The 27,900-nt window shown below is 33.0% G+C and overlaps 2 protein-coding genes across 2 annotated transcripts in view; one reads left to right on the top strand and one right to left on the bottom strand.

Moving 5' to 3' along the window:
• Positions 1–3,269, bottom strand: part of CA12 (carbonic anhydrase 12) — a 108,366-nt gene extending 105,097 nt beyond the window's left edge. Inside the window, exon 1 of the mRNA XM_074294889.1 lies at positions 3,249–3,269. The gene's annotated coding sequence lies outside the window, so the exon portion shown is untranslated. The remainder of the gene's footprint in view (positions 1–3,248) is intronic.
• A 13,454-nt stretch (positions 3,270–16,723) lies between these two features.
• LOC141558132 (inter-alpha-trypsin inhibitor-like) overlaps positions 16,724–27,900 on the top strand; it is a 98,805-nt gene continuing 87,628 nt past the window's right edge. The window contains exon 1 of the mRNA XM_074294882.1: positions 16,724–16,848. The gene's annotated coding sequence lies outside the window, so the exon portion shown is untranslated. The remainder of the gene's footprint in view (positions 16,849–27,900) is intronic.

Raw genomic sequence — 27,900 nt, 5'->3', positions numbered from 1 at the left:
AAATACAAATTAAGACAACTCTGAGGTGCTACTTTACACTTATCCAATTGGCTAAGATGACAGGAAAAGATAATGATAAATATTGAAGGGGATGTAAGAAAACTGCAACACTAATGCATTGTTGGTGGAGTTGTGAAATGACCCATTCATTCTGGAAAGCAATTTGGAACCAAACCTAACGGCTACATTTACTTAGATCTAGGAGTTACTGAATATCAATGAAAACTGAACTCATGGAAGCAAATGAGATTATTAAGGAAAAGTAGGTATAAGAAAGCAGAAGAAAGTCCAGGACACAGACTTGAGGGACATAGATGCTTAGAAGGCAAAGGATAAATAACAGTTGAGTAAAGGAAAATAAGGAACAATCTCATAGGTAGGAAAAGAACCAAAAAATAAAGAAACTAAAGGAAAAGAGTATCAAAAGAGTAAAAGGAGGTCAATTGTTTCAAAAGTTATATTCAGGAAATTAAAAAAGCAATAAATTCTGAGAAAAAGCCATTCAATTTAACAAGTAAGAAAGCATTGATTACTTGAGAGAGTGGTAAAAAAAGAAGATAGATTTCAAAGGGTAGAAAATGAGTAGGTGCTGAGGAAGCATAAGTAGCAGTTGTAACTACCAGAGCCATCATCTAGTTGAATTTCTTCATTTTCCAGGTAATAAATATAGAATACATAAACATTTGGTGATTTTGTCTAACTGAAGACTTAGTGATTTTTATTTAATTTTCAAGGTTTGGTTGGATGACTTTCTCACATGGTATCTTTGGAAGGAGTAGCAAAAAAGTCATTGAATGAATAATTCTTGAATTTATTAGCTTCTCTGCTGATATTAAGAAGGAATTCCAATTTATCTAGGACATAGCTTTATGTACATAGTTATTTGCATATTGCCTACTCTTACTAGTTTGCAAATTCCTCAACAGCAGGAACTGTGTTGTTTTTTTTCTCTCCCCAGTGATCACTATAGTGCCTTTAGTAGGCTTTAAAAAAGATGTTCCAACAAATGTAGTTTTATCATCTCTTTAGAGACAACTAGAGAACTACCTTTACTCCCTAGTAGACACACAACGTCACAATCTGTCACTTATGATTCATGTTTGTTGTGTTTCAGAGGGTACTGTGGTTAGAACAAGAAGTAGCTTTTGTGGTGGAAAGAAAATCAAACTAGGTTTGAAAAAACCACTTTTGGGCAATCTGAATGAATAGATTAAAAAGGATTTTCAGGAGAAAGAATATTTTGCTTATGGTATAAATAAGTAGGCAAAGCAAATAGCAAAATAAATTTATGATATACTTTGTACTGTTAGCAGAAGAATTTAAAAAGAAATCAACCCCAAAGGGAAGGATTATACAACTTATGGAAAAAACTCACTTTGGTTTATGGTGACACCTAGTGGACCATTAAAACTTGGGGTTTGAATGAGAATTTGAGAATCAGAAAGGATCTGAAAGATTAATCAGTCCCACCACTTCATTTTCCAGATGATAGTAATAACCACTTCCATGGAATGTTTTAAAGTTTATACAATTTTTACATACATATCTTATTTGATCTTTTAAATCATCCTTTGTAAGGCAGGTAGCATAAATATCATCTCCATTTTATAGATGAAGAAAATAAAACCCAGCGTGTGATATTGATTTCTTTGATGGCCATGATCTTGAAGTCATTCACTCTGCTACTATCACCAAATAATGTTCTAGAATAAGTCCTGTTAAGTCTGCTCTGCTTAAGTCAACTTGTGGGTTATTCATAACTATTTTCCATTTTTGTTGATTCAAAGTTAGAGTTAGCACTGTGCCCAGCACTGATTTGCTATTTTTTTTCCAATGGGGTAGTCCTTAAGAATTTCTCTACTTTCTATCTTTGCCCAGTATGACTCCATTTTATTATTAATTTATAGTTTTGGCATAAAATAACACCATATTATATAAACTTGTTAAATTGACCTTATCAAGCTGAATAAAAGGATATACAGATGTATAATCATGTTGGCTACTTGTATGGCTTATTATGTCCTTATTTATAAGGACATAATATATAATATTATAAAAATAAAGTAATAAATATGTAAAATCATATTTATAATATATTAGATAACATTCAAATAAAAAGAACACTGAACTGGAAGATTCTAGGATCAGCCTTGCACCTAGAAAAGAGGAAGAAATTATCTTTATTTTTCTCCTCCTTTTTCTTCTCTTCCTCCCCTTTTCTTTCCCATCTTGCCTGTTTTGATGTCAATCCCTCATCCTTTTAAGATCCAGAAAGTCGGGTAATAATGTAGCTATATTATGATGGGTTTGTTCTTGGTGATTTTTTGTGGGCTATCTTCATAATCTAAATGTCATTTCATAACTGTATTTCTAAAAGAAAATAATATTCTAGCTATAAACAACTAGTTTAGAAATGGATTTTTGGAACATAACCAATTTATTTAAGATTGTACTCTAAATTTATGACAACCACATTAAACTGTTTATATTTCTTTACAAGAGGCTTTTATTTAGTACTCCCATAATATTAACAGAGGCAGAAATTTGAAATGAATCAGCACCAAGATGTTGCCAATTCTAGAAATGGATACACTAAGACATAGAGTACTTAATAACCTGTCTAAAATGTCTAGTAAATTTAGTTGGAGCTGAGTTTAGAAGTCAGAGCTTCTGACTTCTCGTAAGGCCACCTAACATTAAAACCATATAATCAAAGGCCTTTGGTGAACTGAACATCTGTGTGTGTATTCATCTAAATAAAACCTAGACTGGTCTTTGCATCCCCTAAGAGCTGGTTTGTGGTTCATTCTAACTGTGAACTTCTTGTGTCAACCTTGCTTGGATGAGTTCTCCTAAAAGAGCAATTGTATTGCTCTTGGACTCTAGAAATTCAGATATAAGTTGCTAATCAAAGTATAGTATCATGGGAAAATGATTGGATTGGGAATTCACAAATCAAAGTTCTGATCTTGGTTCTATCACTAATTAGCAGTATTACCTTTGTGATGGAAAGCCTCAGGGAGCCCTTGATAATCAATATGATGAAACTACAGATGATAGTAGATCTTTTTCTGAAAGCAACCCTCCAATGGAAGGAGGTATGTTCTGTAGCCCCTTCCTAAGATGATGTAGAGATCTCCTCTGACTGGTCTCCAGTGACTGGGGTTCTTCCAAAATGGATTTGAGATTGAGAAACAGAATATAGATTCTTCTGTTGGTCCATTAAAGTGAGATACTTCATAACTTACCTCTTTTCTTTTCTCATGCTTCCTTTTCTTTGAACCTCCAGAGAACAGCACAACAAGGGGTTAGGAGAGATAATTCTTCTTTCCTCCCACCTCAGAAAGAGAAAATTTTACTTTTAGGAGAATCACATGACAAATGGGCTATTCATGCTCAAGAGACCCCGAGAGAGCAGTTTTTAGATTTTCAGTTCCTATCTACCTTCTTTTGCCCTTCTATGTCCTTTTCTGAGTAATTCTGGGAATGGAATTTTTTTTCAGTCTTGAAGATTACTTTGGGGATAATCCTGAATTTGGTACATCCCAAAATTTCTAGATTTTCCAGTTAATCAAAAGTTCTTGCATTTACTAAGCTCTCTGAGAGAGATTTTCCTAGTAGCATGCTTTTTTTAAAACAGGAGGAAAAAAATTTCCATACAAAGACATTAAGCCATATCATAAGAAGCGAGATCCAAATTTTACCAATTTCAACTATGGCCTTCTCAGGTGGTGAAGATCTGAGGTGACTTGGGAATATTTGTTCACCAATCCCATAAAAGCTCTTTATTTTCCAGGGTAGCCTAAACAATATAATGAGCTATTTGAGTGCTTTATATTGATATATTTGTTCTTGGGATCCTGAGTACCTTGTTTTAGGTATTTTTTGGTGGTAATTAAAATAAAATTTGCCTCATATTCCATTCACATGTTGTATATTAAGTGATTATTCAGTAGATGGGGACTTTGTTACTCATGTGTAGAGAAACCTGAATATAAATCATATCTAAACTTTATTCAGAAAATTTTCCCTTGAGTAAAATGCAGTAGGAGCCTCAACCAAATAGAGAAAATGATCTTTTTAGAGTTAGCCCCCAGAACTGAATCCCCACGGTGTGAACTCAGTCATTGTGGAATGGAATGGTAAGGCCTTATCTCATCTCAGTCTCACTTTCTTCATTTGTAAAATAAGGAGTCTGATCCAGAAAATCTTTAAGATCTGCCGTCAAGCTTAAGGTACTAGAAAATTCTAGTTATAGAAGACTTTAGTTCAGTTAATTCTTGATTCAAATGGTCTACTCCTTCACCATAGTTTGCAGTTATTACCCTTTGATTACAACCCAGAAAACTCAGTATGTCAGCATCAAAATAGAACATCTTTGTAAGTCATTTAACTTAGGCCTCTTTCCATTAGTCCATATTACTATCATTGTGCTGTTCCTGGAAATCCTGAAGCAAGGTTAGTTCTCCCAGTCCCCATGGAGGAAAAAGGAAACCACTATTAGTATCTATAAAGATTGAAAATACTAGTCTTATCTGTATATGGCACCAGGGCAGGTTATATATGAAAAATTAAATGAACCTTGTCTTTTCATGAATAATCTAATATGATATCAACATCATAATCATAGTCATCATGATCAAACACTATATATTCATGTGGTACTATTCACTCATTCAAAACATGTTTAAAGTTTTTTCCTTATTATAACCTTCCCATGACTCATTGTGACAACAAAAAGACTTGGATTCTTGAAGGCTGGACCAGAAAAGCACAAGTCCTTAAAAAGTTCTATTAGATGTAAAAGACTTCAAGTAAAGCCTCAGCAGCAAATTGTCTGCTTTCTGAGGACCAGCCAAAGTAAAGACAGAGAACTTCGTCCCCAACAAGATGGGCAGTCTCTGATGAATTCTTTGGTCATTACAACTTATGAAACAAACAAAAAAATTGTAAAAATAATCTTCAGTCCTGTCTGATTCATTTCCACTACTATAGTGATAGTGGCAAGGTGGTGGGAAAAGAAGGCAGAGGGTCAAGAATCATTTTTAAAACCACTGTAAATATTAATTATTAGTATTCAAAATGTAAAATATTTGTCCAGTGATCAGTGTGTGAACATACTATGAATCAGAACTGAATTATTTTAAAAATCTTTTTAATATTTGTTTTTCCCAATTTCACGTAAAAATGATTCTAACATTCCATTTTAAAAAAAATTGACTTCCACAGAACCAAATCATTTAAATCTTGACATTCTTAGTATAAGTGAAACCAAAAGGTAAAGAAAACTGTAGGTAAATGGAAAAAAGGCTCATAGATTCTCCTTGGAGAGGCAAATAAAGAAGTTGTTACACTGGTTTTATTTTGCATCCAAAGGCAACAAGGAACCTTGTTTCATGGGATACCTACCAGCTCATATTTCATTGTTCATGGCAAGTATTTTTTTTAAGTACACTTTTAAAATTAATTTTATAATTATAACATTTTTTGACAGTACATATACATAGGTAATTTTTTACAACATTATTCCTTGTACTCCCTTCTGTTCCAAATTTTTCCCCTCCCTCCCTCCACCCTTTCCCCTAGATGGCAGGCATTCCCATATATATTAAATATGTTATAGTATATCCTAGGTACAATATATCTGTGCAGAACCGAATTTTATTGTTGTTGTTGTTGTTGCAAAGGAAGAATTGGATTCAGAAGGTAAAAATAACCTGGAGAGAAAAACAAAAAAATGCTAACAGTTTATACTCATTTCCCAGTGTTCCTTTTCTGGGTGTAGCTGATTCTGTCCATCATTGATCAATTGGAATTGAATTAGCTCTTCTCTATGTTGAAGATATCCACTTCCATCAGAATACATCCTCATATAGTGTTGTTGTTGAAGTGTTTAATGATCTCCTACTTCTGCTCATTTCACTCAGCATCAATTGATGTAAGCATGACAAGTATTTACAAAAATACCATTACAAATATAATTGTGGCTTATGTGTCAACATCTATTGCAAAAGATGAGAAGAAAAAAAATCATATGGATACCTCAGTAAGACTCTCTAATTTCAATCAACATATAACTCAATACCAGTTGACTTTAACTCAAATATTGAGATGGAAGATGATGGTGAAAAAATGTATTAAAAACATGATTCAAGGGGAAGAAAAAATAAAATCTTATAAGCTATATTCAAGTGTTATATCTATGTACAATGAACATTTTTATGTAGCATCAAAAAATGAAATTGATTATACTTTAACTTATATAAAATGATTGGGTTACCAAGATAGGATATACATTCCACTTGTATAATCAGATCCCTGCTTTGTTATAAGCCATTATTAACAAATTAGAAGTATTAAAATGATTAGAAAATATGGTGAACAATTGAAGCAACTCCAATCTACTTATAAAGTTCTTGACCAAAAAAATGGGTCAGGGCAAAATGAAAAAAAGATTTATCCTCATTTTATAAAGATTTTTACCTGATGTAAAGTCATTTTCACAAGGAAATCAAAAGAATCTAGAAACTACTTTAGTTACTAAAAATTTTATCCTCTTGCCAACTGGCAAGATATCATATGACAGCCACAGGCAATACTAATAATTGGCTTGTGTGTCTACTTTTCCTTCTATGCAGTTTGAAATATCAATTTGTTTGGAAAATTTTACAGAAAAAAGATGGAGGAAGATTGTAATCAATATTATCCTTTTTTTTTTTTTAAAGACATTTAAACTTTAATCACAGTTCCTTATGTGTTATATGAGGAAATAGAAATGGCATCAAAGAAAACAAAGATAAGAACAATCAAACCCAAATGACCATATGGAAAAGATGATCAGGCTAGAAGTGACATGATTAGGAAAGATCAATTCTCAACTGAAGGAAGGGAAAATGCCAAAGACTTGGGAATATACTCAGCCTTTTTTATGGCTTCCCATACCCATCAAAAGACTAAACCAAGAAAATATCAATAACTTACCTATGTGCCTATTTTTCTTCCTATACATAATTTTTATAAGAATAATTAAAACATATATGAAAAGCAATCTCAACAAAAATATGAGAAAAGAACAGGCAGATTTTTACAAACAATGTTCTATAGTAGACCACACCTTAACAGTAGAACAGGTACCTGGAAGGTACTGAGATTACAAGTCCCATTGGATTTAGGTTTTTTTGGTTTGGAAAAAGCAAGTAATTCAATACAACAAAATGCTGCCTTAACAAATTATATCACATGCACATATCAAAATAGTACAAGAGTTTTAAAAAATAATAGAAATGATTTTGATGGAAAACTTTGATTATTACAAAGTATAAAACAGGGAGGTTTGTGTTTGCTTCCTTAAGGAATGATATTCAGCAAAGACACTGTGCAAATTATATCAAGTCTGAGAACATGGCAGAACTTCCTAAATAAAGTCCATAATTTCTAAAGGAGTTTGGCCTAATTGTCCACACAAGAAAAATCAAATAGAAGGGGAAAAGCCAAAATGGTGGAGAGAAGGCAGGAAGTTGCCTGAGCTTTCCCCAGTTTCCCCCAGAAACAATTTTAAATCAAGTCTCTAAACAGATTCTGGAGTGACAGACCCCATAAAAAGACTGAAAGAAACAGTTTTTTTTCAGCTTAGCATAATTTAGAAGGACTTCGGGAAAAGTTTGTCTCATTTGCATAAAAGGGGAGTATAGCCAAGGGCAGATGGTGTCCAGGCAAGCCAGCTCTTAGCACAGATCAGCAACCAAGGCCCCTGAATCCTAGCTCAGCAGGCCAGTGTCAGAGCAGGCATCTCCAGTTCCAGTATAGCACATTGTCAGCACAACAGGATCAACTAAGCCAGGCCATTCCCAGTGCAGTGGGTAAGTTCCAGCAGCTGAGACCACACTGCATAAAACCAGAGGACAGCCTCCTGGCCCCCAAACAAGAAGCTTCCTCTATGTCCTTAGAAAAGAGATCGACATTAAAAGTTATGAAACAGACAAAAAAAATGAGTAAAAAACAGAAAAGAGCACTGACCATAGAAAGCTACTATGGCAACAGGAAAGATCAAAACAAAAATTCAAAAGAGGACAACAATGTTAAAATGCCTACATGCAAAGCCTCAAAAGGGAATATAAATTGGTCTTAAGCCAAAGACCCTTCTTGGAAGAGCTCAGAAAGGATTTAAAATGTTAAATAAGAGAGCTAGAACACAAGTGGGGAAAAGAAATGAGAGTTATATGAGAGAGAGTCAACAATCTGGAAAAGGAAGGACAAAAATTGAAGAAAACAATTCTTTAAAAATGTAAATTTTGGGGTAATTTTTTTTTGGCCAAATGTCCAGAAAAAAAATCCACTGAAGAAAACAATTCCTCAAACATAGAATTGGCCAAATGGAGAAGGAAGTACAAAAGCTATCTGAAGAAAATCATTCCTTAAAAATTAGAATTGAGAACTGAAAACTAATGACTCTCTGAGACATTAAGAATCAGTCAAAAACAGGAAAAGATGAAGATGAATGTTGGAAGGGATATGGGGAAACTGGGACACTAATACATTATTGGTGGAGTTGTGAACTGATTCAAGCATTCTAGAGAGCAATTTGAAACTGTGTCCAAAGGGTTACTAAACTGTGCATACCTTTTGATCTAGCAGTATCTCTACTGGGCTTATATCCCAAAGAGATCATAAAAAGGGGGGGGTAAAGCACCTATATATGCAAAAATATTTGTAGCAGCCCTTCTTCTAGTGGCAAGGAACTAAAAACTGAGTGAATATCCATCAATTGGGGAATAGCTGAAAAAGTTATAGTATATGAATGTTATGGAATATTATTGTTCTATAATAAATGAACAGCAGGATGATTTCAAAAAGTCCTGGAGAGATTTACAGAAACTGATGCTGAGTGAAGAGAGGTAGAATCAAGAGAACATTGCACACAGCAACAATAAGATTATGTGATGATCAATTCTAATGGATGGGACTCTTTTCAACAATGAGGTGATTTAGATTCTATTGGAATTGTGATGATGAGAGCCATTTGTGTCCAGAAAAAGGATTGTGGGGACTGAAAGGTATTCCACCTTTTTTGTCATTGTTTTCTTGCTTTTTCTTTCCTTTCTCATTTTTTCCACTTTGACGTGATTTTTCTTGTGCAGCATGATAAATGTGGAAATATGTATAGAAGAACTGTACAGGCTTAACATACATTGGATTACTTGCTGTCTAGGGGAGGGGATGGAGGGAAAAGGAAGGAGAAAATTTGGAACACAAAGTTTTTCAAGGGTGAATGTTGAAAACTATCTTTGGATATATTTTAAAAATAAAAAGCTATTATTTTAAAAAAGTTGTCAGACTACCTAAAAATTAAAATGTTTTTAAAAAATTCATGAAACAAAATCAAAAGATCAAAAAAAAAAAAAAAAAAAAAAGAAGATGCAAAACACCTCACTGAAAAAAAAAAAAAACTGACCTGGAAAATAGATCCAGGAGAAATAACTTAAGAATTATTGGACTGAGGGAGTGTTCTGGGAACATGGCAGAGTAGGTCAGTAAATTTTAAGCTCTCCAGATTTTCCTCACAAACAGAACAGGAAAAACCAGGAAAACTTGTGGCTGAAAGGGATCTTCCTGGTACAACCCAAGCAAATTGGAAGACTTCACCCCAGGGATTAACTAGAAAAGTGCAAACACCACTTCTGTGGGCTAGCTCCACAGAACTTCAAAGTGGGGATCCCTGGGACTAGCTGGGTTTGGCTGGAGCCTTAGCAGGAACCACAGAAATTTTTAACTCCCAGACTTCATGAAGAGTCAGGGTCCAAGTTCAAGAAGACTGAGTGAACCTCAGCTAATTAGGAATGCCAGGCCCAGCTGTGCTACAGAGACATGGCCCAGGGTGAGAAGGAACCAGCATACCTGGTAAATGTGGAGGCAGTGGGTCCAGCATTTGTAAAAGGGTGTAGTATTTGGTTTGGGATTCCAGGTCAGAGGCTAGAGTTGAAGTGAAACAAGACATCACCCCCCCACTCCCAATCTGGGGTTTGAGGTTCTTACACTAATACTTCTCATTTTTAAAAACATGAACCAGCAGAGAAGAAAGAATACAACCATAGAAACTTACTATGGGAATAGGGAAGACCAGGATTCATCTGCAGAGGAGGACAATGAAGTAAGTTGCTTCTACCCCATAGAATAACTTTAGATGGCTCTCTGCCCAGAGAGAATTTATAGAAGAACTCAAAAAAGAATTTAAAAATCAAATGAGAGACATTGAGAAAAAACTAAAATAATAATAATAATAATAATAATAATAATAAAAAACCATCCAGAAAAAACAAGATTATGAGAAAAAGTTAACCAATTAGAAAAAGGAGATTTACAGAGTCTTAAAGATAAAAATAACTCTTTTAAAATTAGAATTGAGCAGCAGCTAGGTGGTGCAGTAGATAGAGCACCAGCCTTGAAGTCAGAAGAACCTGAGTTCAAATCTGGTCTCAGACACTTAACACTTCCTAGCTGTGTGACCCTGGGCAAGTCACTTAACCCCAAATGCCTCAGCAAATAATAATACTAATTAAAATTTTAAAATTATATTAAATTAAAAGGGCAAGGGGAAGCCAGTGAAATTATATGAGATCAAGAAATAACAAAATAGAATATAAAGAATAAAAAAAAATGAAACAGAAAGTTAAACATTTTATAAAAAAATAACATCTAGAGAACAGATCAAGAAGAGGAAATATAAGAATAATTAGACTACCTGAAAGCTGTGACCAAAAAAAGAATCTTATCACAATAATGCAAGAAATAATACAGGAAAATTATCCTGGAATGATAGAATATGAGGAGAAAGCAGAAAAAGAAAAAATCCACCAATCACCACCTCAAAGAGATCCTTTGTGGAAAACACATAGAAATATCATTGCCAAATTTCAAAACTTCCAGATCATATAGAAAATTCTTCAAGAAACAAGAAAAAAGCAATTCAAATATGCTGGAGCTACAATTATTATTATACAAGATTTATCAGCAAGGACCACAGGTCCTGAAATCACATATGCCTGCAATCAAAAGAACGAGGCCTTTGGCCAAAAATATCATATCCAGCAAAATTATCCATAATATTGAATGAAAGGAATGGACATTCAATGAAGTTAAGATCTTCAGGAATTTCAACCAAGCCTGAACTCAATAGAAAATTTAACATATAAGAGCCAATATCAAAGATCAATTATACCTGCCAAGACAAACCCAGGAACTATATGAACACAATTACAAAACACTTTTCACACTAATAAAATCAGATCTAAACAACTGGGAAAATATCAATTGCTCATTGGGTAAGCTGAACTTGTTTGATAAAAATAACAATTCTACCTGAATTAATTTACTTATTCTGTATCATACCAATCAAACTACCAAAATTATGTTATTGAACTAGAAAGAATAACAATAAAATTCATTTCCAAGAACAGAAGGTCAAGAATATAAAGGGAATTAATGAAAGAAAAATACAGAGGAAGGTGGCCTCGCCATACCAGAGATAAAACTATATTATAAAGCAGCAGTTATCAAAACTATTTGGTATTGGCATAGAATGATAGATCAGTTGAACAGGTTAGGCACATAAGAGAGTAGTAAATGACTATAGTAATCCACTGTTTGATAAATCTAAAGACTCCAGCTGCTGGGATAAAAACTTACTGTTTGAAAAAAAAAAACAACTGTTGGAACTTTGAACTTATCTTACAGAACAATAATATTCCATAACATTTGTTCCATTCAGTTTTTAGACACTACAAAAAGGGCTGCCACAAACATTTTTGCATATGCGGGTCCCTTTCCCTTCTTTAAAATCTCTTTGGGATATAAGCCCACTAGTAACACTGCTGGATCAAAGGGTTTGCATAGTTTGATAAGCACACTTTTGTAGTGTCTAGAAACTGAGTGTATGCCCATCAATTGGAGAATGGCTGAATAAATTGTGGAATGTTATGGAATATTATTGTTCTGTAAGATAAGACCAGCAGCCTGATTTGAGAGGCCTAGAGAGACTTATATGAATTGATGCTAAGGGAAATGAGCAGAACCAGGAGAACATTGTACACGGTAACACCAAGATTATACGATGATCAATTCTGATGGACATGACTCTCTTCAACAATAAGATGATTCAAACCAGTTACAATTGTTCAGTAATGAAGAGAATCAGCTACACTCAAAGAGAAAACACTGGGAAATGAGTATGGACCACAACATCGCATTTCCACTCTTTCTGTTATTGTTTTTCTTGCATTTTTGTTTCCCTTCTCAGGTTTTTTCTTTCTTTCTAGATCCGATTTTTCTTGTGCAGCAAGGTAACTTTATAAATATGTATACATATATTGAATTTAACATATACTTTAACATATTTAACATGTATTATATTACCTGCCATGTAGGGGAGGGGTAGGGGGAAGGAGAGGAAAAGTTGGAAAAGGTTTTGCAAGGGTCAATGTTGAACTGTTTTGTAAATAAAAAGCTATAGTTAAAAAAGAAAAAGAAAAAACTGCTGGAACAACTGTAAAATAGTGTAACAAAATAGGCATAGACCATCTCACACCGTATACCAAGGTAAGGTCAAAATGAATACACAATTTAGATATAAAGGGAGATACCATATTCAACCTGGGAAAGTAATGAATAGTTTACTTGTAAGATCTATGGAGAAGGGAAGAATTTATGACTAAACAAGAAAAAAGGAACATTATGAAATGCAAATGGATAACTTTTATTATATTAAATTTAAAAGGTTTTGCACAAATAAATCCAATTCATCCAAGGTTAGAAGAAGCTGGGAAACAATTTTTATAGTCTGCATTTCTGATAAAGGCTTCATTTCTCAAATATGTAGAACTGAGTCAAATTTCTAAGAATATAAATAATTCCCCAACTGAAAATCATATAGATATTCTATAATCATATAAAATGCTCTAAATCACTATTAATTAGAGAAAAGCAAATTAAAACAACCGAAGTACTACCTTATTGGATTGACTAATATGACAGAAAAGGAAAGTGATAAATGTTGGAAGGGATGTGGGGAAACTGGGATGCTTAGTAGAGTTGTAAACTGATTCAATCGTTCTGGAGAGCAGTTTGGAATGATGCCCAAAAGATTACAAAACTGTGCATATCCTTTGATCTAGAAATATCACTACTAGGTCTGTATCACAAAGAGATTGTAAAAGAGAAAAAAGGACCCATATGTATACAAATATTTATAGAAGCTCTTTTTGTGGTGGCAAAGAATAAGAAGTGTTGATAATATATAAATTAGGGAATGGCTGAACAAGTTGTATATGAATATAATGAATACTATTGTATTATAAGGAATGATGAGCAAGCAGATTTTAGAAAAATCTGGAAAGACTTACATGGACTGCTGCTGAATGAAGTGAGCAGAGCCAGGAAAACATTATGCAGTGTAACAACTACATTATGTGATGATCAACTATGATAGATTTAGCTTTCTTTTCTCAACGATAAAATGATCCAAAACAATTCCAAAAGACTCATGATGGAAAATGCTATCCATATCCAGAGAAAGATCTATGGAGTCTGAATGCAGATCAAAATTTACTATTTTCACTTTTTTGTTGTTTTTTGTTTTTTCTTTCTCTTTTTGTTTTGATTTTTCTTTCACAACATGGCTAATCAAACTGAAAACCATTTTAAAGACCTTAGCTTAAAGAAAAAAAACAACACAAGATCTCCCACTGCATCCAGAGTCATCTCCAGTCATCTTGATCTACATCTTAGCACAAGATCCAGATGACACTAGAAAAGAAAAAAAGACATGACTTTGCACAGCTCTCCCTCACTTAAATTTTATTCACTTGCATTTCATGTTATCACTTCTCTGATGTCACGATCCTCTGAAAATGAAGAACAACAATAATAGTGTAGAAATAGATTTAACATGATTGTGCACGTATAACCTATATCAGATTGCTTGTTGTCCTAAGGATAGGGGAAGAAAGAGAGGAAGAGAGAAAAATTTTAAACTCAAAATTTTATAAAAATAAATGTTGAAAACCATCTTTACATATTATTGGGGGGAAATACTTTTAAGGGGGAAATAAATTTAAAAAAAAGAAAAACCAAATGGATCAAGAATGTGTGATGCTCTTACCATTGGAGAGATAACCCATAGAGTTGGCTCATCAATAGATATATTGTGGACAGATATTGTGACTAGATAATTTTAAATGGATACAGAACTGAAGAACAGCAGGAGGAGATGAGATTTAATTGCTTCTAGGGAATTGTGAAGACCCAGATGAGATCCAAATTATATACATATATATATATGTGTGTGTGTATGTATATATACACATACAGAGAGAGAGAGTGAGAGAGAGAGAGTGAGGGAGAAGAGAGACAGAGGAGGGAGGAAAGGAGGAAGAGAGAAGGGGGAGGTAAGGAGGGAGGGAGAAGGAGGAAGGGAGGGAGAAAGAAGGAGGCAGGGAAAGAGAGAGAGAGAGAGAGAGAGAGAGAGAGAGAGAGAGAGAGAGAGAGAGAGAGAGAGAGAGAGAGCTTTTTGTGTGCAGGTTTCTCATATATATTCAAACTATTCATCCATTTAGATTTGTGAGTTCCTGGAATATCTACTCTTTGTCTTGTGGACAGACAAAAACCTAAGTTCTCTGATAGATTACATGAGCAGTAAAATACAACATACACACACACACACACACACTGATTTGATATTTAAATTAATATGGTTAATTTAATGAAGATACTAATTTTTTATTCTGGAGTTCTCTCATTTTAATATAAAGCTTTACTGTTAAAAAGATACACCATCACCATCAGGTTTTTATTCCTCTTTTATTGTAACTAATTTTTTTTCACTTTTTCCTTCCTTCCTCTCTTCTATTATTCTCTTTCCCCCTCTTAATCTCCCTTTCCAATTCCAGCATCCTGTCTTTGTCTTTCTGTCTTTCTTATAGAAAAACAAAGATCTAGCAAGAGAAAAGCAGCATCTGTTATCATTTTAGGGTTAACCATTTAAGCCCCAAATATTTTATCCTAAGGCAAATAACAAGCTATTATTTTGTAGTTTGTTTATTTATTTTTTATTAAATTACATATCTTTATTCCTAATTTCATAGATATTTTGGAATTCAGTGGTGTTTGAGGAAAATTAAGGTAAAAAAGAAAATAATATGCAGGCAACCAAAATGGTAGAAAGGATAAAAGAACAGGAAAACTGAGTTCTCAGAGCAGAATAACAGATGGTAGAGATTTTTGCATGTTCTTGAATATATGTTGGCTATTAATTAGATGTCATTGTTCAAAATGCACGAAACAAAAGGAGGACAAGAGGAATACAATTATTGTCGAACAATCAAAGGTTAAAAGTATTATTTTGTGAAATACGTGTTCCAAGGAAGAAGGAAAGTGATTTCATTGTTGGGGGAAAAACAAACAAACCTTTCCTCCAATTAATTGTCCTAATTCATGAATCCTGTTCCCAATCTGTAGGAGTTCATTTAATTAAAAAAAAATATGCCTTACAAGTAATATACAGATTTAGACATTGGGGAAAAGGAACTGATAAAGGGGAATGTGTGGTTTTCTTTATGGAAAAAGTACTTGAAACTTCTTCAAATGCCGTGGAATTCAACCAGGGGCTCAGTGAACCATGTTTAGTACAAGAGAAAACTGTGAACAAGGAAAAGATTGTTTGAATCTTAGGTTGAAAGACAGAAAGATATTTGTGTTGTCATGCATTTCTTTTTTTCTCTTAACTCCTTCCTTCTGTAGTGACTGAGAGGTAGAAAAAAGATTTATGGGGGAAGGGAAAGGGAAAGAAAAGAGGAATGGAATGGGAGAGAGAAGGGGAAAAAAGATTAAAGGTGTAAAAACTGAACAAATTGCAAATTTGTGATATTGTAATGGATGTCTGTTATTATTATTATTCCCCATGGACAATTTTAAAGGATCAGAGTAAGCTCCAGACTTTTCCTACATATGACATTTTATCAAATTTCTTTTATCAGGCATTGATCAGACCCTCTGACCTTTAAGCTGCTAAAAATGCAAGCTGAGGCTCTAATAACAGCACATAACAGATCTTAATTAGAAGCATGAATAGTTAAATCCTGGGCTGGGGTCCAATTCACCCTGAGGAGCATACCTTACCTTGATTTTAAATTGTAAAGATGTTGTTGGCTTAGTAGAGTGAGGTAAATGAGTCCCAAAGGACCCTAGCAAATTTCACAGGCTGTTCATATGCCTTCCTTCTTAGATCTTATGTGTAAAAAAAAAAAAAGTCAGGGTAAGAAAAAAAAAAAAAAGAAATGATGCATTCCCTTTTCTTTAGTAGATGTCTATCTCTCTAAGATGATTTTGTGTTATTCCAGATAGAAAGGGAACAGGTAAATAATCTGTCAATTTCCCTTTTAAGCTAATAAAAACCACATAAAATTTTTATGATAGTGAAAAGGGAAAGAATTGGAATAGCCTGTTAACTAAAATATGAGCTTTTGGAAAAGAATATCCCCACTATTAAAAAAAAAAAAAAAAAAAGAGGAGGAGGAAGTTCTAAGAACATCTGCACCAGAATGACATCATCTTGATTAAATATATGACCAGTTTTAATGAGTTGCCACAAAGTGAAAAGGAATGATAGGATCATGACAGATAGGATCTTTGGAGATAGTCAAAGGGAATCATTGGTCATGTGATTGCCATCAGGGAAGCCCCAGAAGGATTCAATGTTTTGGAGGGCAACTCCAGCCAAGAACAATCTAATATGCCCAGAGAGCTACTGGACCCTTCACATCATAGATGCCTCTGCTACCAGGGTTAATCTGGAATTCTGTGAGTCGAGAGTATTTTGTCAGCATAAATTAATATCCAATTTTGAATATCATAGCTTGTAATTCAGACTTTTAATTTTCTTTCTTCATCCCCCAATGATTCTTGTTTCTTCTTTCCTTCTCATTCTCTTGATTTCTCAGCTCCATGACTATTCATTCTGTGCTCAGTAGTCTAAACAAACCATAATGAGGTCAATACCAACCCTGCAAAAATTCTAAGCTACATCCTCCAGACATTACCATTCTCGAATTCTGAGTAGTGTCTTAAGGATCCACAAGTTCAAAGTGCTTCCTTCGTTTGTGCTGTAATTTTTATGTCTAAAACAGATGATAAAATGAAATGAAATCTTGTTATCCTTGGACATAAGATGCTCTGTCCCCCATCCCTCACTTTCTAATTGAGGACAAGTAGGTGGGTAAATAAATAGAGCATTTATTAAGCATTTGCTAAGTAATGGGAATGCAAATACTAGAAAACAAGATCATCCCTATTCTGTAAATTGACATTTCTTTTAATTAAATGGTATTTTGGGCCCCAAATTCTCTGCCACCACCACCCAAATACTGAGAAAACTAAAAAACAACCCACTATGTAGTCAAGCAAAATAAATCCCTACAATAACTATCCTCTCCCACCCTTCTATATGCTTTAATTTGCATTCTAAATCTTTCATCTATCTCTCTGGAGGTGCATTGCATCTTAGGTCCTCTGGAATTGTGGTTAATCATTATGTTGATCAGACTTCATAAGTAAATTTTTCAAGTCATTTGTGTTTATGATGTAGAAATTATTCTCCTGAAGTGAATTCTATTCACTTCACTTTGATTATAGTATTATTATAGTATTTATATATGATTATAGTATCCTCTTTATCATTTCTAACAGTATAATAGTATTCTATCAAGTCTGTATATAATTTTCTCCAATTCATGGGCATTTCCTTATAGTTTCTAATGTTTTTCACTATAAAAAGAGCTGCTTTAATTATTTTTGCACATATGGGTTTTTTCCCTCTTTTTTGATCTTTTGGTATACAGGCCTAGTAGAGGTATCTCCAGATCAAAAAGTTTTTGTTGTTTAGAGTTGTGTCTGACTCTTTGTGACCACTTAGAGGGTTTTCTTGGCAAAGGTATCAAGAGTGTCTTGCCATTTCCTTCTGCAGCAAAGAATAGCCACAGTTTAATAATTTTTTAGGCATGGTTCCAAAAAGGCAGGACCAGATCAGGGAGAAGCTTACATTCTAATAGGGAGAGATTAAGTGGGGATTGTCAAGAAAAGACAATCCCAGCCAAGGTCTGACCATCAAGAGAGCAGGCCCCAAAAGTCATCCTGAGGTGGAGAAACAGCTAAGAAGGTGGAACAGTACAGAGAATGAGTGAGCTGGGATTAATAGCTAGCCACATAGCTATTAATAGCACTTTAAGGAGTAGTGAAGTAGTAGAAGCATCAAGATATCATAGTAGATAAGGAACTGGTCCTGGAGTCAAGAAGACCTGAGTTCAAATCCAGCCTCAAATATTAGCTATGTGATCTTGGGCAAGTAACTTACCGTTATATACCTGTTTCCCTATCTGTAAAATGGGGATAATAATAGCACCTATCTCCCAAATGCAATAATGTTAGTAAAGCACTTAACACAGTGCCTAGAACATGGTAGATACTTAATAAATAAATGCTGGTTCCTTTTCATGTTTTAAGGGATTTGCCAGGATCACACAACTCATTGAGCATTGCCAGCTCTGTAGACACTAACTCCAGATGTGAATTCCTGGGAGCCCCTTCATCTCAGTGACATAGATTATGGGACTTGGGATCAGGCTGGAACTCGGTGTTGCCTTTGCAAGCATTCCAGGTTCTAATAATTAATTAACAATGTTGCTGTGAGCTTTGGCTGATTGAGCCAGCAGTGATGATAGATGGACCATGAACTCCCCTTCATCTCAGTACTCCATAAAGTATACTCCTGAAATGGTCCAGAAGTGTAAAGGCTGTGACACTTAGGTCTGAGCAGATTCAATGCTCCCTGTTCTTAATGTGATTTAAGTATAATTTTACTGACATTTGAAGATTAAAATGTGTATAATCTGCTTTTACATATAGTAGAAGAATCATGACTGAGAGTAGTTTCTAACCCCTTGTTTCTTTAGAAGTAAGATTTGGTTTGAATCATGATCACAGCTAAATTAAAGGGAGGGGGGAAGAAATGGTAGTATTTGTGCTTCATATAACAGCCTTAATAAATGTTCCTCAGCAGATTAAGGATGGTGCTATGATAATGATGTCAAATATGCTCAGGTTTTCCAGGCCACTTCTCTGGTATACAGGGCAGCTACAAACCAAAAGTGTAATTGCCCTTTGTTTAAAACTCTCTTGTGAGAGAATAATCATTAGCCCAGTTCAATTTGGCAAGTAAATAAAGTCTCCATAATTTCTTTTACTAAATAGAATCAGTGAAGGCAGCCTATTGTAGTCAATAGTTACTGGACTTGTAATCTGGAAGTCCTGGGTTCAAATACCTTCTCTGCTACGTATTAACTGTGTGAATTTAGACAGATCTTTTAAACAATTGTAGCCTCAAGCAATTTCTCAGGCCTAAATCATAGTCTGATCCAATAGTAGAAGGAATTTCCTGATCTCAATTACCAGATCTTTTGCATATATTAATATTTTAAAATGTAGACATTATTTCAAGCTGTGCTTTATCTACAACCATCTAAGAAATAAATCATGTTCATGTTTGTATAATCTACTAAAATTTACTCAAATCTCAACTTTAGATAAACTGACCTCTTTATTCTGATTTTGAGATTTGAAATTGTAGCTGAAATACAGCTTTGAAATACAAAGCTGGCTCATAATTCTTTCAAATATAGAAGTCCCTACTTTCAGTACTCCTGTTTCCAATTAATAAAACAGATCACAAATAATAATTATAATAATCCAATTAATTACAATTAATAAAACAGAGTTCAACTATAAATCTTAAAGCCCAAAGCAACTAAATTATGTTTCATAGGTAGAGAAAGTGAGATTCTTAGAAGAATCCTAATCAATTAAATGACCCCAAAGCCACTAATCTTAGGCCACTTCTCTGCCTAAAAATTATCATTCATCATTGAAAGCATGATAATAAATACTTTGGGCAGTATATATTTTGGAGAAATCTGTATTCAGAATATTCAAGATCTGAACTTGAGGTTTTAAGAGGAAGGATTTTCAAAAATTGTAACAAAAGTTTTGGGAGAATTATTATTGACAAAAATGAAGAAAAAAGATTTTTAAATGAGCATTGCCTACCTCTCTATTTCCAAAGCAGCTAGAAAAAATTTGCAACTAAATAAAGAGTTGAGAACAAAGAAAGTCATTTGTATTCACTACTGACCTTTATGCCTATTTTTCCATCCACATAAAATTTTTATGGGAATCATCTATACACACTGAGAACATATATGATGAAGGTATTAATAGGAAACAGGCAGGTTTTGCTAGGGATGTTCTACAGTAGATTGCATCTTTGCCTTCACAAAATTGACTGAAATATGTAAACTACAATTTCTCTCTGTGCTCATTATTTGATGATTAATATATTAAAAATATATTTAACCTAGTGGAACAAAATGCTACCATAAAAGTTTTATTCCAACAGTCTCCTATCATTACATCATAATTATTCAAGATTCCTTAAAAATATAATAGAAATTATCTTGTTCCATGTCTTTCTAATCAAAGACATTGGGCAAGGACATAAACAGGAAAGTAAAGATGTTTGACACAGTGAGAGGAGATTGAGTACAGGAGGTGTCAGTGCTTAATAAATGCTTGTTGATTGATTCCAATTGTTATTACAATTTTTGTTGATTTCAAGCATTTATTCCAGTGCTTGTTGACTGAATATCTAAGTAGTTCTCAATGGAAGAATAGAAAATTAACAATAGCTTAATGAAAAATGCTCTGAATAACTAAAAAAATGCAAATCAAAATAACCTTAGGTTTCCCTTTATACCCCAAAATGTCAAAGATGACAAAAGATGGGAATAATCAATGTGGGCAGAGTTGTGGAAAGACATACATATTTATGTACTGTTGATGGAATTGTGGATTAGCACAACACCTTTGTAATGCAAAGAAAATAACTAAAATGTTCATACCCTTTGACACAGATTTCACTGTTGGGCATACACCCCAGGGATATTGTTGACAAAAAAGAAGGTTCATGTAAGCCAAAATATTTATAGCTGATTTTTTTTTCTTGTGGTAGCAAAGGATTGGAAACAAAATAGATGCTCATTAGTTGAGGAATGGCCTAATAAATTATAGTTCATAAATATTATGGAACATTACTGTTATGTAAGAAAGGATAAATATGATGAATATAAAAAAGCACAGAAATACAAAATAAAAAACTAGAACCAGGAAAATAGTATACATGGTGACTATATTAATGTAACTACGACAACAAATATAACATAACTGTAATTGAATGTTGTGAAATTATAATGACCAAGCTCCAAAGAAGGCACTTTCCCCCACTCCTTTGCAGAAATATAACACCAAGTACTTAACTCCAATTGTCTTACCCAAAAGTAAATAAAACAAAAACAACAAAAAGATTATTTTAAAAAAGAAATATAACATCAGAATTTTTCAATGAACTGATTTGTTTTGATAACTTTCTTCTCGTATTCCTCTTTTTAAAAAATGCCTTGTCTAAGGGATGGCACAGGGCAGGAAAGGGCTGGAAGGGGATATTAGGTGATATAAAAGTTAAAAAATACTAATAAGAGTCTATTTTTAAAACAGATATTTTGATAAATATGTAATCTTATTAATTTGGGGACTCTTTTCAAAGATATTGATAAAAATCCATCAGTATTCTATGTCCATTCTATGTGGTTCTTATCAATATCCTCCTATAAATAATCCAGAGGGAGCCCACCCAAAATGCTGAGTTTTCTTGAAATTTTAGAATAACACTGAAACACACGGGTGGTCCAACAGTTAAACTTTGCTCTTATCATATGACTAGCACATCTTCTCTGCTTGCCATCCACATACCCTATGATTCAAAGATTCTGGCCTTCTTACCAGAACACTTTATCTCCTGACTTCTTTTCATTCACTTTCTCCTGTGCTTAGGATACATTCCCTTCTTACATCCAAGTTGTAGTTTCCTTGACTACCTTCAAATTTCAATTCAAATCCTACTTTCTACAAAGAACTTCTTAGTCCCCTTCAATACTAGTGTCTTCTATCTGAGATTGCCTCCAACTTGCCCCTTATATATCTGATATATACTCAATTTTTTGAGGGTTGTTTTCTGCATTAAAATGTTAGCTCCTTGCTTTCCTTTGTATCTTCATTACTTACTACAATGTCTGGCAGATGGATAGAAGTTAATAAATGCTTCTTGTGGTTTTGGTCATACAATTCTTTAATAACATCCCAAGGAAGTAATATAACTCTTTGGGCAACCTTAGATTTCTTTACGCAAGTTGGAGCCTTACCATTAAAGAAAAATTCCTTAAAGTAGACACTATGAGGTCTTTCACATATTAAAGAAAAATGGTGAAAATCACACAAGACCATGTATTTATCAGCCACAAGGAATAATATAAAAGTCAAAATACTGCATTCTAAAAAGCAAAAGAAATTGATTTGTGACCAAAAATAGCATATCATGTGAAGGTGACTATCTTTAAAGATAAATTTCTAGTGGAAGGGAAGAAATTTAATCATTCCTAACTGAAGAAACCAAAAGTACACAGGGAACTTGGTATGCAAATTCACCAAACCAAACAAATTTAAACTCAATAAAGGACTTTTTTTTTTTTTTTTTTTTTTTTTTTTTTTTTTTTTGGTCTAGGAGACTTATGATTTTATTGGTATGGGAAACTACCACCATGAAAACTTTCTTCGGCAGTAGAGACAAAAACTCATCTGTAACATATGTTCCTAGAGATATCTGTGGCATTGAAATGTTAAATGGCCACATAACTAATATGTGTTGAAGACAGCACTTGAACTGAGGTCTTCTGGACTGCAAGGCTGTTTATCTATTCACTATGTCTCTCTGCCTCTATCTTGTCCATGCAGTCTGGGGAAAAAAAAAAATCACTGTTTACATATATAAAGACACAAAGATAATATCTCTTAGAAGTTTTATCTAAAGACCATTGAGAAAATAAAGATAACATTTATGCGTGAATCCATCAGTACAACCATTTGTGACAATCATAAAAGAATCCTAGGGGAGGAAAAAAAAAGGAGAAAGGAAAAATATTCCAATTGGTAGTTCTTGAAATTAGTTGCCATTGGTGGAGATCATTCAAACAAAATGAGAGGGAGAGAGGAGGCATTAAAAGGGAAAGACATAAGGAAGGAGGAAGACTGACTATTTCTTGGAATGAGTTATTGCAAATTTAAACAAAGAGATGTGATAATAGAAGGGGATTGGGATGATGGAATACTGAACATTACTATCGCTTATCCAGGCAAGGGAAGTATATGTTTTAAAAAGAGATAATAATAAAGGTAAAATAGACTTAGATTGGCAGTTGGACGAAATATTTATGGGAGCAGATTAGAACCAGATTATTATTATAAGTAAAACAAATTATAAGGACCTAAAGTAGCACTACAACAGAATTAATATCATAGAATTTCATTAAGGGAAACAAGCTTAACAACTACTTATACGATAGCCACACATAATGAGAAAGGACAGAGGTTTGTTGTTTTTTAATTATGCTCTGGGGATTCGAACTATTTATTATTCCCACTAGTTGTATCCATCTGTTGACCACCTGTGACCTTTGGTTTGATGTTAACTTGCATTAAACTTCCTACTAATGATGGTAACTAGGGGATGTCTGTTTGTGAATGGGTTAACCACATTGGCATCTTGCCAAGAATAACCTGGAGCAAGCTTGGATTCAATGTCTATATCAGACTTTACCTAAGAGAGAGAAGTAAAAAGGAGGATCTCATTTATAAATTTGTTTTGCATAAGGTATATTCCCAATAGTGTGGACCAGATGGGAAATTAGGAAGGGAGATAGTAACATAGTGAGATGTCACGGAATTTATTTTCCAGTACTAAATTTATTATTTATTTCCTTTTATATGGACTGTATTTTTGGTTTTGCGTATTGTAGGTAGGTTTGTAATTAAAAAGAAATATGAATTCAGTTCTCTCTCTCTTGAGGTTTGTTTGATTCTCACTTATGAGTTCAATCTGCCTCTACTGATTTGACCTACAGGTAGATAAAGGGTACATTTACTATACTCTAGGCAGATCAAAGTTAGGTTTTGATTTCTCATTATTAACCAAATAGAGAGTTATGAACCAAATGACTTAGTACTTTGTACTTGAAGGGAAAATTAAATGTAAAAATATCTTGATAACTAGGCAATAACTGCAGGTGATTATAATATTCCCTTTTGGAACTCAATAAATATAAAAGAAAGGTAGAAAATAATAGATCAGAAAAGAACGTGGGGTAAACTAGATTTGTTAGACCTGGGGTGATTGTTAAAAGGAAGTATAAACGTGTATCCTTCATTTTTTAGCATCCCTTGTATCTTTACTAAAATTAATAATGGCTAAGGCATAAAAAGATAAAAATACTGATTTATCCCTTACAGACTCTAATTATTATATTAGAAATAGTAAGCAATAAAAGAAACATGAAAAAATACAGGACTAAATGTAGTCTAAGTAACAATATTCAAAACAATGATTCAAGAAATAAACCATAAAAACAATGAACAATTATGTGGAAGAAAATGACAAGAAACAGAAAATATGCCCAGAAAATATGTGTTAAACTTTCTACTAATGAAATGGAGGTATTTGCTTGTGGAATGGGCTAACCACATTGGCATCTTGCCAAAAATGACCTGTACAGCAAGCTTGGATTCAGTGTCTTTCACCTAAGAGAGAGAAGTTAAAGGAGGACCTCATTTATAAATTAGTCTTCCATATGGCATAATCCCATAGTGTGGATCAGGTGGGGAATTGGGAAAGGAGATGGTAATATAGTGAGTTGAGTGTTCCAACTAATACCGTTTTTAGAAGAGAAATATGTATTTTTGAAAATGTTAACAAATGAGAAAGAGAGAGAACTAATAAACTGAGCATGTAAATTTAGGAAATTAACCAGTTAATAATCCCAAGTAAAGGATTTTGAAATCAAAGAAACAAATGAAATTGAACATAAAATTTTATTCAAATATAAAACAACTATTAATCAAATCAACAAACCATTAGTCAATTTAATGAAAACAAAGAAAGAAGAAAACAAAATTTCTAAAATAAAAATTGAAACTAATGAATTCACACAAAAATAGGAATATTATCATAACTGCTACTTGCAATTTTATGTAATCAAAATTGGGCATATCCAATTAATAAAATAGGAAATATATATCAATAAATTCAAGAGAAAAAATTCTTTATGAGGCACATCTGTTCCTGATACGTAAATGAGGAGAAGATAAAATAGAGAACAAGAAATATATATCAACCTAATTTGAAATTATTCATATGAATAATTTAGATTTATTCCATAGATTCAAGGATGATTAAACATTAGGAAAACAGCATAGATAATCATGTTAATGATTAAACCACATATTTATAGCAATAGATTCAGAAAAAGCTTAAATATATAATACATTAAAACACTAGTAATGGAAAAACATTTCATTACTATGATCAAATGCTTTTATCTAAAACCAAGAGTTAATATTATTTGAAGAAACATGGAAAGTCTTCTCAGTTAAATTGAAGAAGAAGCATTTTTGGTGTCTTTATTATTATTTTATATAGTTTTAGAAATGCTAGCTAAAACAATAAGAAAAAGAAAAGAAATTAAAGCATTGGCAAAAAAAGAATTGAAATTATCCACATTTTCAATATCTATAATAGTTTATTTAGAAAACCCTAAAGAACAAACAAGAGAGAGGGATATTTTTTTATAGTTTTCCAAGAAAGAAGTCCAAACAATCAAGTCATATCAAAAAATGTTCTAAATCACCAATAATTAGAAAAATGAAAATCAAAATAACTCTGAGATACCACTTAGAAAAGTTGGCAAAAAAGGAAATAATAAATGTTAGAGGAGCTGTTTATATCAATATACCAATTTGTGGAATTGGACAATGAAAAAATAACCAGAACAATTAATAGTTTAGGCAGATGTTGGAGGGGATGTAGGAAAACTGGGAAACTACTGTCAAATTGGTGAAGGATCCAAGCATTCTGGGAGTAATTTGAAGCCTAAAGGGCTATAATAAAGTTCATTTTTGATCCAGCAATATCACTATTAGGTTTGTATTCCAAGAGGTCAAAGAAAAGGGAAAAAGACCAATTTGCATGCATATATATATTTGTATAAATATAATCTCTTTTGTGGTAAGAAAGAATTGGAAATTGAGGTGATGCCTATCAATTGAGGAATGACTGAACAAATTGTAGCATATGGTACATGATAGAATACTATTTGTACTATAAGAAATGAGATTTCAGAAAAACCTGGAAAGACACAAACTGATTCAAAGAAAAATGAACAGAACCAAGAAGACATTTTATACAGTAACAGCAATAATGTATCATAATTGCCATTATTAATGTTTGCCCTTTTATTTGTTTTCGATTATCTTATATATGGAACAATATTATTCAATAAATATTTAGCAATTAAAAATATACTTTGATCTTCATTCAAACTTCATTGGTTCTTTCTTATATAAGTGGATAGCATTTTTCATCATAAGTTCTTCAGAATTATTTTAGATTGTTGTATTGCTAAGAATAACTAAATCATTCACAATTGATCTTTGTACATTATTACATCTGTAATTTTTTTCTGTCATATTAGCCAACTGCATAGGCATGAAGTAATACCTCAGAATTATTTTAATTTTCATTTTTCTAATCAATAATAATTTAGACTATTTTTTATATGACTATAGATAGGTTCAATTTTGTAACCCAAAAACTGTTCACATTCTTCAACCATTTAACAATTGGAGAATGACTTGTAGTCTTACAAATTTGACTCAGTTCTCTCTATTTTTGAGAAGTAAGTTCTTTTATCAGAGAAACTTGTAAAAAAATTTTTCTTCTGTTTTCTGCTTTCCTTCTAATCTTGGCTGCATCAGTTTTGTCTGTATTTTAAAATCTTTTAAATTCAATGTCATAAAATTATACATTTTATATCTCATAACACTTATCATATATCTTATAACGCTACCTATCTCTTGTTTGTTCATAAATTTCTGCTCCCCTTATTTACTTATGGTTTCACTATGTCTGAATCATGTACCCATTTTGACCTTATCTTGGCATATAATGTGACTAATGCAGTTTTTGAAAAACATTTCTATAACATCTTTTTACTCATTCTGACATGTATAATACAAGTTGAATTATTCAAGGAGTGATGAATTAGATAATATGCAAATTGAATTATGCAATGAACATTGAACTGAATTGTATAATTGTGGTAGAAAGATAAAACAGCCCAGACATTATGGCACACACTCATCATCTCAAAAAGCTGTTTGATCACTTGAGCTTAGGAATTTTCATTTATAGTATGGCCAAAGCCAATCAGATAAGGCAATAAAATGAGCTCCCAAGAAGGAAAAGGGGTGGAAAGTTGCTAGGAAGAGTGAACTGAAAGACCGCTGGTCAAAGGTTCTATGTATTATATACACATATATAAGAGATATATATGTATATACATATATATATAATGTGGCGTGCATTCATATATGTATATATATGAATGCATGCCACATACATGAAAAATTATATGGACAGCCTGCTTTTTTTTTTTTTTTTTTTTTTTTAAATACATCCCACCACTATGGCATTAAATTATCATTGGTTGTCTTGAGCTCTCCAGATATACTTCCTAGGAATGCCTATGTCAATAGAATAGATTAGAAAAACAAATCCTAAAAGCAAACTTGTACACTAAGCTAGTGTTTGACAAACCCAATATAACAAACAGATGGTTTGCCACATTAACTATTCTACACAAA

Source organism: Sminthopsis crassicaudata, chromosome 2, assembly GCF_048593235.1.
Source record: "Sminthopsis crassicaudata isolate SCR6 chromosome 2, ASM4859323v1, whole genome shotgun sequence".
Classification (NCBI taxonomy): domain Eukaryota; kingdom Metazoa; phylum Chordata; class Mammalia; order Dasyuromorphia; family Dasyuridae; genus Sminthopsis; species Sminthopsis crassicaudata.
This window is presented reverse-complemented; position numbering and strand designations above follow the sequence as displayed.